Raw genomic sequence first — 14794 nt, 5'->3', positions numbered from 1 at the left:
ATATACACACACACACTCAACAAAAATATAAACGCAACACTTTTGGTTTTGCTCCCATTTTGTATGAGATGAACTCAAAGATCTAAAACTTTTTCCACATACACAATATCACCATTTCCCTCAAATATTGTTCACAAACCAGTCTAAATCTGTGATAGTGAGCACTTCTCCTTTGCTGAGATAATTCATCCCACCTCACAGGTGTGCCATATCAAGATGCTGATTAGACACCATGATTAGTGCACAGGTGTGCCTTAGACTGCCCACAATAAAAGGCCACTCTGAAAGGTGCAGTTTTGTTTTATTGGGGGGGATACCAGTCAGTATCTGGTGTGACCACCATTTTCCTCATGCAGTGCAACACATCTCCTTTGCATAGAGTTGATCAGGTTGTCAATTGTGGCCTGTGGAATGTTGGTCCACTCCTCTTCAATGGCTGTGCGAAGTTGCTGGATATTGGCAGGAACTGGTACACACTGTCGTATACGCCGGTCCAGAGCATCCAAAACATGCTCAATGGGTGACATGTCCGGTGAGTATGCCGGCCATGCAAGAACTGGGACATTTTCAGCTTCCAAGAATTGTGTACAGGTCCTTGCAACATGGGGCCGTGCATTATCCTGCTGCAACATGAGGTGATGTTCTTGGATGTATGGCACAACAATGGGCCTCAGGATCTCATCACGGTATCTCTGTGCATTCAAAATGCCATCAATAAAATGCACGTGTTCTTCATCCATAACAGACGCCTGCCCATACCATAACCCCACCGCCACCATGGGCCACTCGATCCACAACACTGACATCAGAAAACCGCTCACCCACACGACGCCACGCACGCTGTCTGCTATCTGCCCTGAACAGTGTGAACCGGGATTCATCCGTGAAGAGAACACCTCTCCAACGTGCCAAACGCCTGCGAATGTGAGCATTTGCCCACTCAAGTCGGTTACGACGACAAACTGGAGTCAGGTCGAGACCCCGATGAGGACGACGAGCATGCAGATGAGCTTCCCTGAGACGGTTTCTGACAGTTTGTGCAGAAATTCTTTGGTTATGCAAACCGATTGTTTCAGCAGCTGTCTGAGTGGCTGGTCTCAGGCAATCTTGGAGGTGAACATGCTGGATGTGGAGGTCCTGGGCTGGTGTGGTTACACGTGGTCTGCGGTTGTGAGGCTGGTTGGATGTACTGCCAAATCCTCTGAAACGCCTTTGGAGACGGCTTATGGTAGAGAAATGAACATTCAATACACGAGCAACAGCTCTGGTTGACATTCCTGCTGTCAGCATGCCAACTGCACGCTCCCTCAAATCTTGCGACATCTGTGGCGTTGTGCTGTGTGATAAAACTGCACCTTTCAGAGTGGCCTTTTATTGTGGGCAGTCTAAGGCACACCTGTGCACTAATCATGGTGTCTAATCAGCATCTTGATACGGCACACCTGTGAGGTGGGATGGATTATCTCAGCAAAGGAGAAGTGCTCACTATCACAGATTTAGACTGGTTTGTGAACAATATTTGAGGGAAATGGTGATATTGTGTATGTGGAAAAAGTTTTAGATCTTTGAGTTCATCTCATACAAAATGGGAGCAAAACCAAAAGTGTTGCGTTTATATTTTTGTTGAGTATGTCTATATATATATATTGGACTTTCACAGGAATCAAACCACTAAACAAAATTAACTCTAATAATAAAAAAATAAATAAATGCCAATAATAAGAAGTACCCTTCACAAGTGTACAAAAATCCCAAATTAAAGAGCTGATAAAGAAAAAAAAGGTGCAACTTTTACAGGTGTGACTTATATATGGGTTTTCCTCTTCAAGTGTGCGACTTATACTCCAGTGTGATTTATACTATGGAAAATAAGGTACATCATGTTTAATAAAAGAGGGTGTGGCCTGCTGGCTTGCAAGTGTGACTCACACATGCAAGCTATCAAAGTGAAATTTTGAATGATGATTCAGAGTGGCACGTTACTAACATACCAAAATTTACATCCATCCACCTGCAGGTGGCACTATAATAAAGAAAACTGTGTTTTTGCTGAAAACCCCCAGTGTACATCGCACGATCAAAAGTCATATATCCTCTCATTTAGTGAAGTGTGCTGAATCTTATACTAGACCACGCTCATTTCTTATTTTTCTTTTTTTTTATTGTTATGCAAAATGCAGCATATGTAAAACTTACTTTATTGAACTAATCTTAGGGCATGACTCTAATGTGCACCAAACTTTGTACATACAGTTGATGAACACTCCAGGCCAGAGGTCTCAAACTGATTCCAGAAAGGCCCAAGAGGGTGCAGGCTTTCTTTGCTCCACCCACTCCACCAGGTGATTTCACTGATTCCATCTGCTCAAAGTATGCGGCCCCATGTCACTTTGGGTCCATGGAATCCAGCCTTCCACACCCGGACGTGAGTCCAGCCCAGGGTTCTGGTCTTTCTACTTTACCCCCTGCATGGAGGAGCAGGAGCATGACAAAGGCGGACCTTATTTCGTAAAATCCTTCCCTTATTGGTCCCCGTGGGCATTCAGGAGAGATCCCGCCCCCTGCCTATAACCCACATGATAATGGGACATATGATTTATATTTTAACTTGAATCTCCCGTTTCGACATGCACATTTAAACAAATAACAGACTAAAAGTATATCAAACTAAGAATACAGTAAAGTAATTAATTAATACCAAAACAAATAAAGAAAACAAAATAACAAAATAATAGATAAACACACAAATATATCTAACATCACTTTATGGTAGCAAACGTGATCAGTGGCCAATTTCTGAAGTGGCAACTTGGAGAACTTGGAGTGGTGCGAGAGCAATTACCTTGATCTGAATGTTTTAAAAACCAAAGACATGGTGATTGATTTTAGACGTGCTTCACCTCACAGTGTTAGTGTCATTAGCGGGGAAAATGTAGAGATTGTCAGTAGCTACAAGTACCTGGGCACTGTGATTGATGATAAATTGAAGTTTGACCTGAACACTGATAGCACTGTTAAAAAAGGGCAGCAAAGAACTTACCTTCTGAGGAAGCTGAACTCTTTTAATGTGAGTAAAACTATTTTAACCAATTTTTATTGTTCTTTTATTGACGTTTTCTTTTATCTGCTGGTTTCAATCCCTGTCTGTGAAGAACAAAAACAAACTGCAGGGCATTGTCAAAACCTGTTCTAAAATCACAGGTGTTAAATTGAGAGACTTGCAGTCGCTGTGGGAGCAACAAGTGCTGAGTAAAGCAAAGTGTCTCCTGACTCAGCCGCTCCATCCTCTGACTCCAGAATTCATCTTGATGCCTTCAGGGTGTCGTTTTTATGTTCCAGCTCGGAAAACTAATCGTTTCTCAAATTCCTTTGTGCCTTCTGCTATTAAATTGATGAACTCTAAGGGGACTGGGTTTTTTTTAAATGTTGTATAACTTTTATTGTTCCACCAGAGTTCCACTTGTAATTGAAATGGATGGTAGTATGTTGTGCATATGCGAGAACTGTTCTGGAATGCTGCAAACGAATTGCCCTCTGGGATTAATAAAGTTTTCTGAATCTGAATCTGAATCTGAATCGGAGCTGCAGTCTGTCAGATAGGTCACGTCCGCGCCACATCCATCCTTTAAAGAAGAAAAAAAGCATTTTCAGAGCAGAGCGGAACCTGAAGGTTTATTTACAGTGAACCCCGAAAGTATTCACAGCGCTTCATTTTTTTCCACAATTTGTTATGTTACAGCCTTATTACAAAAAGGAGGAAATTCATTTTTTTTCTTCAAAATTCTACTCACAGCACCCCATAATGACAATATGAAAAAAGGTTTTTAGAAATTTTTGCAAAGTTTTTAATGATAAAAACTTTTAAAAAAAAATCACATGTCCATAAGTGTTCACAGCCTTTGCTCAGTACTTTGTTGATGCACCTTTGGCAGCAACTCCAGTCTCAAGTCTTCTTGAATATGATGCCACCAGCTTGGTGCACCTATCTTTGTGCAGTTTGGTCCATTCCTCTTTGCAGCACCTCTCAAGCTCCATCAGGTTGGATGGGGAGCGTCGGTGCACAGACATTTTCAGATCTCTCCAGAGATGTTCAGTCAGATTCAGGTCTGGGCTCTGACTGGGCCACTCAAGGACATTCACAGAGTTGTCCTGAAGCCACTCCTTTGATATCTTGGCTGTGTGTTTAGGGTCATTGTCCTGCTGAAAGATGAACCTTCACCCCAGTCTGAGGTCAAGAGTGCTCTGGAGCAGGTTTTCATCCAGGATGTCTCTGTACATTGCTGCATTCATCTTTCCCTCAATCCTGACTAGTCTCCCAGTTCCTGCCGCTGAAAAACATCCCCACAGCGTGATGCTGCCACCACCATGCTTCACTGTAGGGATGGTGCCTGGTTTTCTCCAAACATGACACCAAAGAGTTCAACCTTTGTCTCATCAGACCAGAGAATTTTGTTTCTCCTGGTCTGAGAGTCCTTCAGGTGCCTTTTGTCAAACTCCAGGTGGGCTGCCATGTGCCTTTTACTAAGGAGTGGCTTCTGTCTGGACACTCTATCATACAGGCCTGACTGGTGGATTGCTGCAGAGATGGTTGTCCTTCTGGAAGGTTCTCCTCTCTCCACAGAGGAATGCTGGAGCTCTGACAGAGTGACCATCGGGTTCTCGGGCACCTCCCAGACTAAGATCCTTCTCCCCCGATCGCTCAGTTTAGACGGGCGCCCATCTCTAGGAAGAGTTCTGGAGGAGCTGAACTTCTTCCATTTGTAGATGATGGAGGTCACTGTGCTCATTGGGACCTTCAAAGCAGCAGAAATGTTTCTGTTCCCTTCCCCAGATTGGAGACTCAAGACAATCCTGTCTCAGAGGTCTACAGACAATTCCTTTTACTTCATGCTTGGTTTGTGCTCTGACTGTCAACTGTGGGACCTTATATGTAGACAGATGTGTGTCTTTACAAATCATGTCCAATCAACTGAATGTACCCCAGGTGGACTCTTGTTAAGCTGTAGAAACATCTCAAGGATGATCAGTGGAAACAGGAGGCACCTGAGCTCAACTTTGAGCTTCATGACAAAGACGGTGAATACTTATGTACATGTGATTTCATAGTTTTTCATGTTTAATAAATTTACAAAAAATCTTTTAAAAAAATCACATTGTCATTATGGGGTATGAGTAGAATTTTGAGGAAAAAGTATGAATTTACTCCATTTTGGAATAAGGCTGTAACAAGAAAATGTGGGAAAAGTGAAGTGCTGTGAATACTTTCTGGATGCACTGTACTAATACTGCATTGTACTGCAGACACATCCTATAGTACAAATACTGCATCATACTGCTGACATGTCCTGCACTACTAATGCTGCTGCAGTGTTACAGGTGCTGCAGTGTTGAGGACCCCATTGGCTGGAGACAGTCAAGGACACGCCCACATTTCATGTGGCCAAGGTGGGGATGAACTGGTCATCTGTGTGCTTGGTTGACATCCAGGATCCAAGGCAGTTCCGTGATGTGGGGGACGCAGTGATACACAGTGCCAGTGCACATTCCTAGACCTGATCAAAGGCTATTGACACTACTACTACTGCTACTACTACTGCTACTACTACTGCTACTGCTACTGCTACTACTACTACTACTTGCGTTACTACTACAGATACTCCTGTATTCACGTGACACAGCAGCAAAAAACTATCAGACTGCAGTTATGTCTGTTTCAGCGACCTTCTGTCCACAGTTAGCCTTGAAAGTCAACACTAAGCTAGCAACCGCACGTTACCGCATCTTAGAAACCTGTTTGGAGACGCAGCGGGTGTCTTACGGAGCCACGCTGCAGGGCACAGGAGGGCTTTTAGTTCTTAACTTGTGCTTTTTGGTGTGACTTTTCAGTCCGTAACCCTCGTCGAATGAACCGGGACACTCCACGGCGAGCGCTAGCACCGCCTGGAGACTGAATCTTGTCACGCCGTTGTTCCGCCTGCCTTTATTCCCCCCTCCAAAAGAGGAAGTTGGATGAAAAGAGCTGCTTTTTTTAAGACTGCAAAGTGCAGAGGATGTGGGTTGTTGGGAGGAGATGGAGACGGGGAGCAGAGCGGCGTGGGAGCGCTGACAGGGCGCGGGGCTGACAGGCCCAGGCGTGGGCGTGTCATTGAAATGTGTTTCCACTCCAGAGGGGGGGAGAAGGCAGAAGAAAAAGTTGCAGGGAGAAAATAAGGAGAAGAGAGGAGGTGCTGCAGAAATGAAAGGAGCAGGCATCTCCTGAAAAGTGAAATACGGCGAGGCTCTTTGCCAAACGGGAAGTAGCGACTGCGTGGCGGGTTCGAGTTTGGGAGTGAAGACGCCTACAGTCAGGGGATGATTGACAGGACGACATGAAAAGAGACTGCTGCTGCCGTGTAAAACCTCCATGACTCTGGTCTCATTTAGTTTCAGGTTTTGGAGGACGTGAGGATCTTTGAGTTTGTGGAAACGTTTCTCAACTTCATCAGATAACCTCGGAAATCCTTCCTGCTCCTCTCAGCGGCCTCACCAAAATAATAAAAGCTCATTCTCTGTTTAAACCATCCACAACAGGGTGTCAAACTGGAACCCCAGGGGCCGGATGAGGTCAATGAGCCAGCAGTTTATGACCGCAGCTTCTCTTGTGGCCACATGGGGGTTTTTGGTGACATTAATGCAACCATGTAATGAACAGAATGGTAGGAGCCAGCAAGGTTGTAATCTCTTACAAGTTAAGATGTGGTGCACTAATTCATGACACACAAATTGCTTAAGTGACACATTTGATAAATTCAGTACCCATACATTAGAAGAATATTATCTGCTATCAAGCAATCATAGTTTGACCGTGTTTGAGCTGCTAAGTGCTAAGTAGCCCTTCTAGCGTTGCTGGGTTAGCTCTCACACTCATGTGACCTGTGAATGGAATGTGTTCAGCTCTTCAGGTTTTTCCTGCAACAGAATACAAACTACACTGCCGTAGTTTCCGGAGTATAACTCACACCTGTTAAAAAACACCTCTTGAAGAGGAAAAACCCATATATAAGTCGCACTGGAGTATAAATCACACCTTTTTCTGTATTATCAGCTCTTTGATTTGGGATTTCTGTGCATTGCTGGGTACATTTTGGTATTTATTCTTTCATTATTAGATTTTACCCCATTTAGTGCATTGATTCTTGAGAAAGTCCGATATAAATAGTCATGACAGTTATTCTTCTTAACAGTGAACGTGTTTTATTTTGGCATCCATACTTTATGAATACTTTATGCATCCATAAAGTATTAAAGCGCTTCACTTTTTCCACATTTTGTTGTTACGGTCTTATTCCAAAATGGAGTAAATTCATTTTTTCCCTCAAAGTTCTACACACAACACCCCATAATGACAACATTTTTTTTTTTTTACAAATTTATTAAAAATGAAAAAAAAAAAAACTAAGAAATCAAATGTACATAAGTATTGACAGGCTTTGCGCAATACATTGTTGATGCACCTTTGGCAGCAATATGATGTCACAAGCTTGGTGCACCTATCAGTTTGGCCCATTCCTCAAAAAAACTTATTTTCACATTGTCCTTATTGGGTGTTGTGAGAAGAATTTTGAGGGAGAAAAATGAATTAACTCCATTTTGGAATAAGACTGTAACATAACAAAATGTGGAAAAAGTGAAGCGCTGTGAATACTTTCTGGATGCACTTTACTGTGGGATGTGTCTGCAGTAGTATGCAGTATTAGTACTGCAGGCCATGTCTACAGTATGAGGCAGTATTAATACTGTGAGATGTGTCTCTGGCACAATGCAGTATGAGTCTTATAGGACATGTTTGTGGTATTATGTAGTTTTTGTAGAGTAGGTTGTGTCTCTGGTACAATGCAGTATTAGTCCACCAGGATGTGTCTGCAGTACAATGCAGTATATGTACAGTAGTAGTACTATATGTTGTGTCTCTGGTACGATGCAGTATTAGTCCTCCAGGATGTGTCTGCAGTACAATGCAGTATATGTACAGTAGTAGTACTATATGTTGTGTCTCTGGTACGATGCAGTATTAGTCCTCCAGGATGTGTCTGCAGTACAATGCAGTATTTGTACAGCAGTAGTACTGTATGTTGCGTGTCTGGTACGATGCAGTGTTAGTCCTCCAGGACGTGTCTGCAGCACAATGCAGTATATGTACAGTAGTAGTACTGTATGTTGTGTCTCTGGTACGATGCAGTATTAGTCCTCCAGGACGTGTCTGCAGTACGATGCAGTATTTGTACAGCAGTAGTACTGTATGTTGCGTGTCTGGTACGATGCAGTGTTAGTCCTCCAGGACATGTCTGCAGTACGATGCAGTATTTGTACAGTAGTAGTACTGCAGGCTGGGTGACATTGTGCACAGTGTGGGATGTCTGAGCGGCTTATGTCTGAGTGAACACGTGTGTGCGCCACGTGGGCGAGCTGTGTGTATCGGGGTGAAGTCTGCTGCATTAAGCCGCGTGGGCATTTTGGGCGAGGACGCGTGTGGGCGTTATGTGCGTAGGCCGAGGTGATGTGACACACAGACACAAGCTGCACTGTGAGAAACTTTACAGCTCAAGGCGTCCTGTGAGAAAACGTGCACGCTGGGACTTTCTACTCCTTTAATTTTATTTTAGTGACATCAGAAACGTTCCAGCCACAAATCTCTCAAACGTGAGCTCAATGAAATCAAAACAAAGATATTAATCAGCTGAAGGTAGATTCACTTAAAAGTTGTGACTTGGAAACACTGTTGCAAATCAACACAATGTAATCAACTTTAACAACAAAACAGACAACAAATTTGAAGAGAATTAATGAAATTTTATTCTTTTAACATTTTTTTCCATCTGACTGACTATTCTAAAGTTTAATGACTGCAAAAATAATAAAGGTTTAATTCTATTAGGTAAAAGAGGCGTGCACATACAAAACCTGTGACTTTTGTGATATTTTTATTTCATACTGCAACATTTATTTTATTTAATTTTTTTTAAGTTTTGTGTAAAGACATTTGAATTGTATGATTTTTTTAAATTCATTTATTTTAGTTTTTTAATTATTATTTCATGTCATAAAACAGTAATAACACATACAAGCCAAACTGGGTGAGTACTGAAACACACCTGACCAAATCTGTACATATTTTATGTGTTAATGATGTAAAACAAAATGTCACTTCAGTGAAAAATGACGATGGATGAAAGAAGGAGCAACAATTTCCCATTTTGATAACGCATCGGTGTGTCATTTATTTTTCTTTGGTTCACACAACACACATACTTTATAGAACAGCTCAGCCCCGCCCATTAACCATGCAGGGGTCCTGACGGGAAAATATCAAAGGGGCCAAACACTTTGATATGAGCTTCACACCTCCTGGCGTGTTATCACATGGAAAACAGGGAACACACTCTAACCACAGGTGATGATACTTGGTATGGTGAATTATGTCTACAATGTCCATTACATGTTGAATGCCCGCCACATACGCCACCCCCCTCCCCAGAATTCACCATAAGCAAAAAGAATAAATGTCATTCAGTGGGTGGGCGAACAATCTGTCTGCAACGACTCCTCCGTACCAGAGCGTGAGTGGCACTGTAGCGTAAGGGGACCGCAGGCATCACCCATGGGGGTCTTGATCGAGTAGAAGGGTGCCTCCAAAGAGGAGGACGGGCAAGCTCTGTGGGTCTGTCCAGATCTGGGTGGGCTGGCTTGAAGCAGTCCACTGAAATGTGCTTGGCTTTACCACCTATGCCGACCACAAAGTTTTTGTCTCCCAACTTCAATACGTGAAACAGGCCATCATAGGGAGGCTGCAGCGGTCCCCTTTGAGCATCATGGCGAATGAAGACGTAATCCACTGACTGCAGGCGTGAGGGAGTGTAGGAAGACAGAAGGCCGTGCTGTGAAGTAGGCAAAGGCACGAAAAGCCTAATCTTGTCCTGAAGCACACTCCGTTGGTGGGCAGCCAACCACGGGGTGGTGGTGTCAGGAATGAAATTTCCTGGGACCCACAGTGGTTGGCCATAGACCAACTCTGCCAATGAGGATTGGAAGTTCTCTTTAGGGGCGGTCTGTCCACCCCACTGCCATCTGTTAAGCTGGCCCACAGAGAAACCTTCATAGAGTGATGAAAATGCTCTCACATTAGCTTGGGGTGACATGTTGTGGTCCAGTGGAGCTTCACACCCAGGCTGTCTGCAATTGCAATCCAGAGATCGGATGTAAACTGTGAGCCCCTGTCAGAAGAGAGGTCAGATGGAGTAAAGGAGTCACCTGGAGTGACCCAGGTGCCGATGAATGCCCGGGCCATCTCAGCCATTGTTGCGGCAGTAAACGGAACAGCCTCCACCCACCGGGCGGTCCTATCCACCATTTTAAGGAGGTGTGTGGAACCATGGGATGAGGGTAGGGGGCCCACGAGGTCAACATTAATGTAATCGAATCTCCACTCATTTATGGGAAAGTGAGCTTGGGGAGCTTTGGATTGGTGGTGAATTCTGGAGCACCGACACTCGCCACAAGAGTCCATTCAGTCAATCACATCCTTCTTGAGCCCATGCCACACAAATCTGGCTGCCACCAACTTTTGTGACGGTCTTGGGTGGGAAAGGCCATGCACAGTATCAAAAACACGTCTCTTCCATGCAGTGAGGACAATGGGCCATGGCTGTCCTGTGGAGATGTCGCAGAGCAGCCTGGTGCCACCCTCACCAAAAGCGACGTCTGCTGATTACAGTCCAGTGGCAGCAGACCTGAATGACTGCACCTCTGGGTCGGTGGTCTGCTCAGCCACCATGAGGGTGTAGTCCAGCCCGAGGTGGACAGTGGCTATAAAAGCTCGAGAGAGGCGGTCTGCGACAAAGTTCGTCTTGCCCGCAACATGTTGTATGTCTGTGGTGAACTCTGAGATATAAGAGAGTTGTCTATGTTGCTGGGCAGACCAGGGTTCAGACACTTAATCATGGCAAAAGTCAGCGGTTTGTGATCAACAAAAGCTGTAAACCACCGGCCTTCCAGCAGTGTGTGAAAGGTCAAAGCAGTTTCAGTCTTTTGTTCATGGTAATGAGTCATTCACGTATCAGGAGAGTCGTCAAGGCAGCCATCATGAGAGGGTCCGTCCCATCATGAGGAGGGACAGCTGCCCTGTCATTAGGAGGGTGCTAACTAGAGCACAATAGGTGCTAATTACAGCTATTGTTTAGTCACTAGCCTATAGCAGTCTGCCTCTCGGTAGGAGGGGTCTGGTTAGGTTTAAAACTCCAGCTTTTGTGACTTCTTGATTATTCTTCTCTACAAGAGTCAAGACAGAATTCAGACCACCAGAGCAAGAATTTTAGCTGAGGAAGCTTCTGCGATTTGAAGCGAAACGTCCTCGTGTCAAGCAACCCAGTCCAGTCGAAGATTCAAGCTTCTCTACTATGTGTGAAAGTGTTGAATGGCTAGGTGAAGGGCAAGCAGCTCCCGGTCAAAACTGCTACACATGCACTCTCTGGCCAGGCACCATTCACCCACTGCTCATGCACTGCACCCACAGCATATACTGATGCATCCATGGTAGTGGCTATGGGGGCCTCCGGCGATGGATGAGCCAGCATCTTCGCAGCAGCTAAGGCAGGTTTGGCATCCATAAATGCTCTCTCTCTCTCAGCGGACCAATCCAGCAGGTGCTTGAGCACTTTCCCCTTCAGGGCCTCATATAGGGGGTGCATACCTACGGCGGCTTAGGGAATGAAGTGGTGGTAAAAGTTCACCATTCCCAAAAACTCCTGCAGGGCCCATACTGTGACCGGCCGTGGAAAAGTTAAGACCACGTTTACCTTAGACTGGAGTGGCACAGCCCCGTCCTTGGTGACTCTGTGTCCCCGGAAGTCCATGGTGGTCAAACCAAACTGGCACTTAGCTGGGTTGATGATCAGCCCATGCAGGCTGAGATGTCCAAACAGTATCCGCAGGTGGGACAGGTGTTCTGTTTGGCAGGAACTGGCCATTAGGATGCTATCCAGGTATACAAACAAGAAAGGCGGGTCATGTAGCACAAAGTCCATGAGGCGCTGGAAAGACTGGGTGGGGTGGCTTTCTCAAGAACTCAAGCAGTCCAAATGGGGTGATCACTGCTATTTTGGGGACATCCAGCGGGTGGAAGGCACTTAGTACTATCCATGGACAAGATCCACCTTTGAGTAGATGACCATAAACGGCAAGTGTGCTGAAAAATCCTGGATGTGAGGTACTGGGTAGCAGTCTGGTGTAGCATCATTAAGTCGGCGGTAATCACCACAAGGGTACCACCTGCCGCTGGGAACCATGTGAAGGGGCAACACTCATGGGTTGTTAGAGTGACAGATAATGCCAAGTTGTTCCATGTTGTCGAACACAGGTTGGCAATGACGAGATTGCCTGGGTCGAGACACCTCACCCAGGAGCAGTGTTGCCAACTTGGAAATTTCTCACTAAATGAGAAAAAACCCTCTTGACGACTTATTTTCTCAAAAGTGACTAGCGACAAATGTAGCTACTTTTCCCGGCATCACTGGAGACTTTTGTCATGTTTGGCGACTCAGATCTAGCCTCTGTTGTCACCGAGTGGCAACGGGTCTCCCCACCTCCGCTGCTGCTGCAAAGCCACGGAGCCCTGAGCAGAGGGAAATCCACAATCCGCCATGTTCAAACACGCATACGCGATGCCTCCGTGGGTGTTCCCACATTGAATGTCCAATCTGACTCAGACTCAATCAGCTTTTACCTCATTTGCTGCGCTGTGATTAATTAGTCTCCAGACTTTGAGGCTCCCTGGCCTTGAGAAGTTATGTTGTTTTGAGAAGTGACAGACACTTTTAATGGCAAAATTAATAAACAAACCAACAATCAAGTTTATTTGCAGTTCAATATTATTAAGGTGTTTTTACTCACTTTACAATCACAAAAGTAAAAGATTTCTTTAGAATTAATTCTCTTTAAAAATACCTTATAGAGTGTGACAGTTTTATGACATCTGGGAGAGTCTATAAGCTTAATACTGCTTATATATTGTTCAAATTCAGCCAGACGTCCGTGTAGATTCCTTTTCCAGACTCTACATGTATGAATATGGAATTTACTAAACAATATTAAAAAGTTGATAATGTATTCAGTGGTCTCTCCCACAACTTTTTTTGTTCCTGCAGCATCTGTGACGACATCATACTATGCAAATAATATGCAAATTAGATCATGATGTCATTTAGTGACTTTTAGTGATTTTTAGGACAGATAATAGCTACTTTTCTTATGGAGGAGTTGGCAACACTGCCCAGGACTACACCAGGGGCCTGTGGTGGTGACATGGTGCTCTACTCCGTGCTTGGCGGCAGAGGATGAAAATGTTGGCTGTGTGAAGGCAGGAAATTCACCGAGCAGGTGGTGAAACATGTCAGCATGCAACAGCATGCGACAGTCTGATGGAGTCCACACCACTGAGGGTGCAGCTGTATGAACAAAAGGTGGTGATTTTGGACACCCACCAGTAGTCCATAAGCACACAAAAAATCCACGCCCAGGAGGGGGACAGCGACTTTAGTCGTGATGAAGTCCCAGGTCAACCTCTGGCCACCAAAACACAAGTCAACATCTCAAGTTCCATAAGTGCGTATGGGGCTGCCATTGGCGGTTGCAAGGGGGCAAGCCCATCCACTATGACGTCCAGTCTGGAAGCGGGCATTGTGCTCCTCTGTGTGCCAGTGTTACACAGGAAATGACAGCTGGAGACGTTATCTTGGATGAACAGTAGCCTGTCGGTGTGGCCGACACTCATGGCCACTCCTGAGCGCCGGCCCCGAAGTTTCCCTTGTCTGCTGAAAGTGTAACGTGAGCGGCAACGCTTGGCTCTGGCTTCAAATATAGGATGGTAGAAACAGGAGCCAGGCTCAGAACGCTGCCGAGGTGAAATAAGTGCTGTTGCCATGAAAGTTGCATCACCTGGGAGCGACACAGGTGTGTGAAAGGTGTGGGATGGGCGTGGCAGTGTGGGCAGGGATGAGTGCCGCAGCAGCCATGGTGTTGAGCAGCTAGAAAAAACTTGACCACTTCCTCTGCCAATACACGGCAGTCAGTGATGGTGGTGTTGGCCAAAGCTACACACACCTGAGGGGGAAGTTGACACAAAAAGATGTGGGTGAAGAGGAAATCAGGCCTGTGCTCCTCTAGGAACTGTAACATTCTGTCCATAAGCTCAGAGGGTTTGCTGTTCCTTAAGCTGTGCAGAGAAAAAGCCTGCTGGCTCTCTCAGCATCAGACAGTTCAAATGACTTTAAAAGGTGAGCCTTGAGAGCTGCGTATTTATTCACTGCAGGGGGATTTTGTAGGAGATTAAACAGTCTTGTCGCTGTGGAACAGTTGAGGGCCGGCATGACATAAGAGTACTTTGTGTTGTCCGCGGTGATCTCCCGCAACTGTGCCCCTTTTTGCGTGAATCAAGCTGAAGCCAACAACTCCCAAAACTCAGGGAGCTTCAAAGACACAATGTTCACTGTCATGAGCTCGTCGGAATGTCCTTCAAAAATATTCAAAAGTCAGACGTTGGGGTCACCACTGTGGAAATTGTGATAGATGAAAGAAGGAGCAATAATTTCCCATGTTGACAGCACATCGGGGTGTCATTTATTTCTCCTTTGGTTCACACAACACACAGACTTTAGAGAACAGCTCGGCCCCGCCCATTAACCACACAGGGGTCCTGACGGAAAACATCAACAGGGCCGAGACATTTTGGTATGCCCTTCGCACCTCTCAGCATACTATGCAA

The sequence above is a fragment of the Thalassophryne amazonica genome, chromosome 1, assembly GCF_902500255.1.
Source record: "Thalassophryne amazonica chromosome 1, fThaAma1.1, whole genome shotgun sequence".
NCBI classification, from domain to species: domain Eukaryota; kingdom Metazoa; phylum Chordata; class Actinopteri; order Batrachoidiformes; family Batrachoididae; genus Thalassophryne; species Thalassophryne amazonica.
This window is presented reverse-complemented; position numbering follows the sequence as displayed.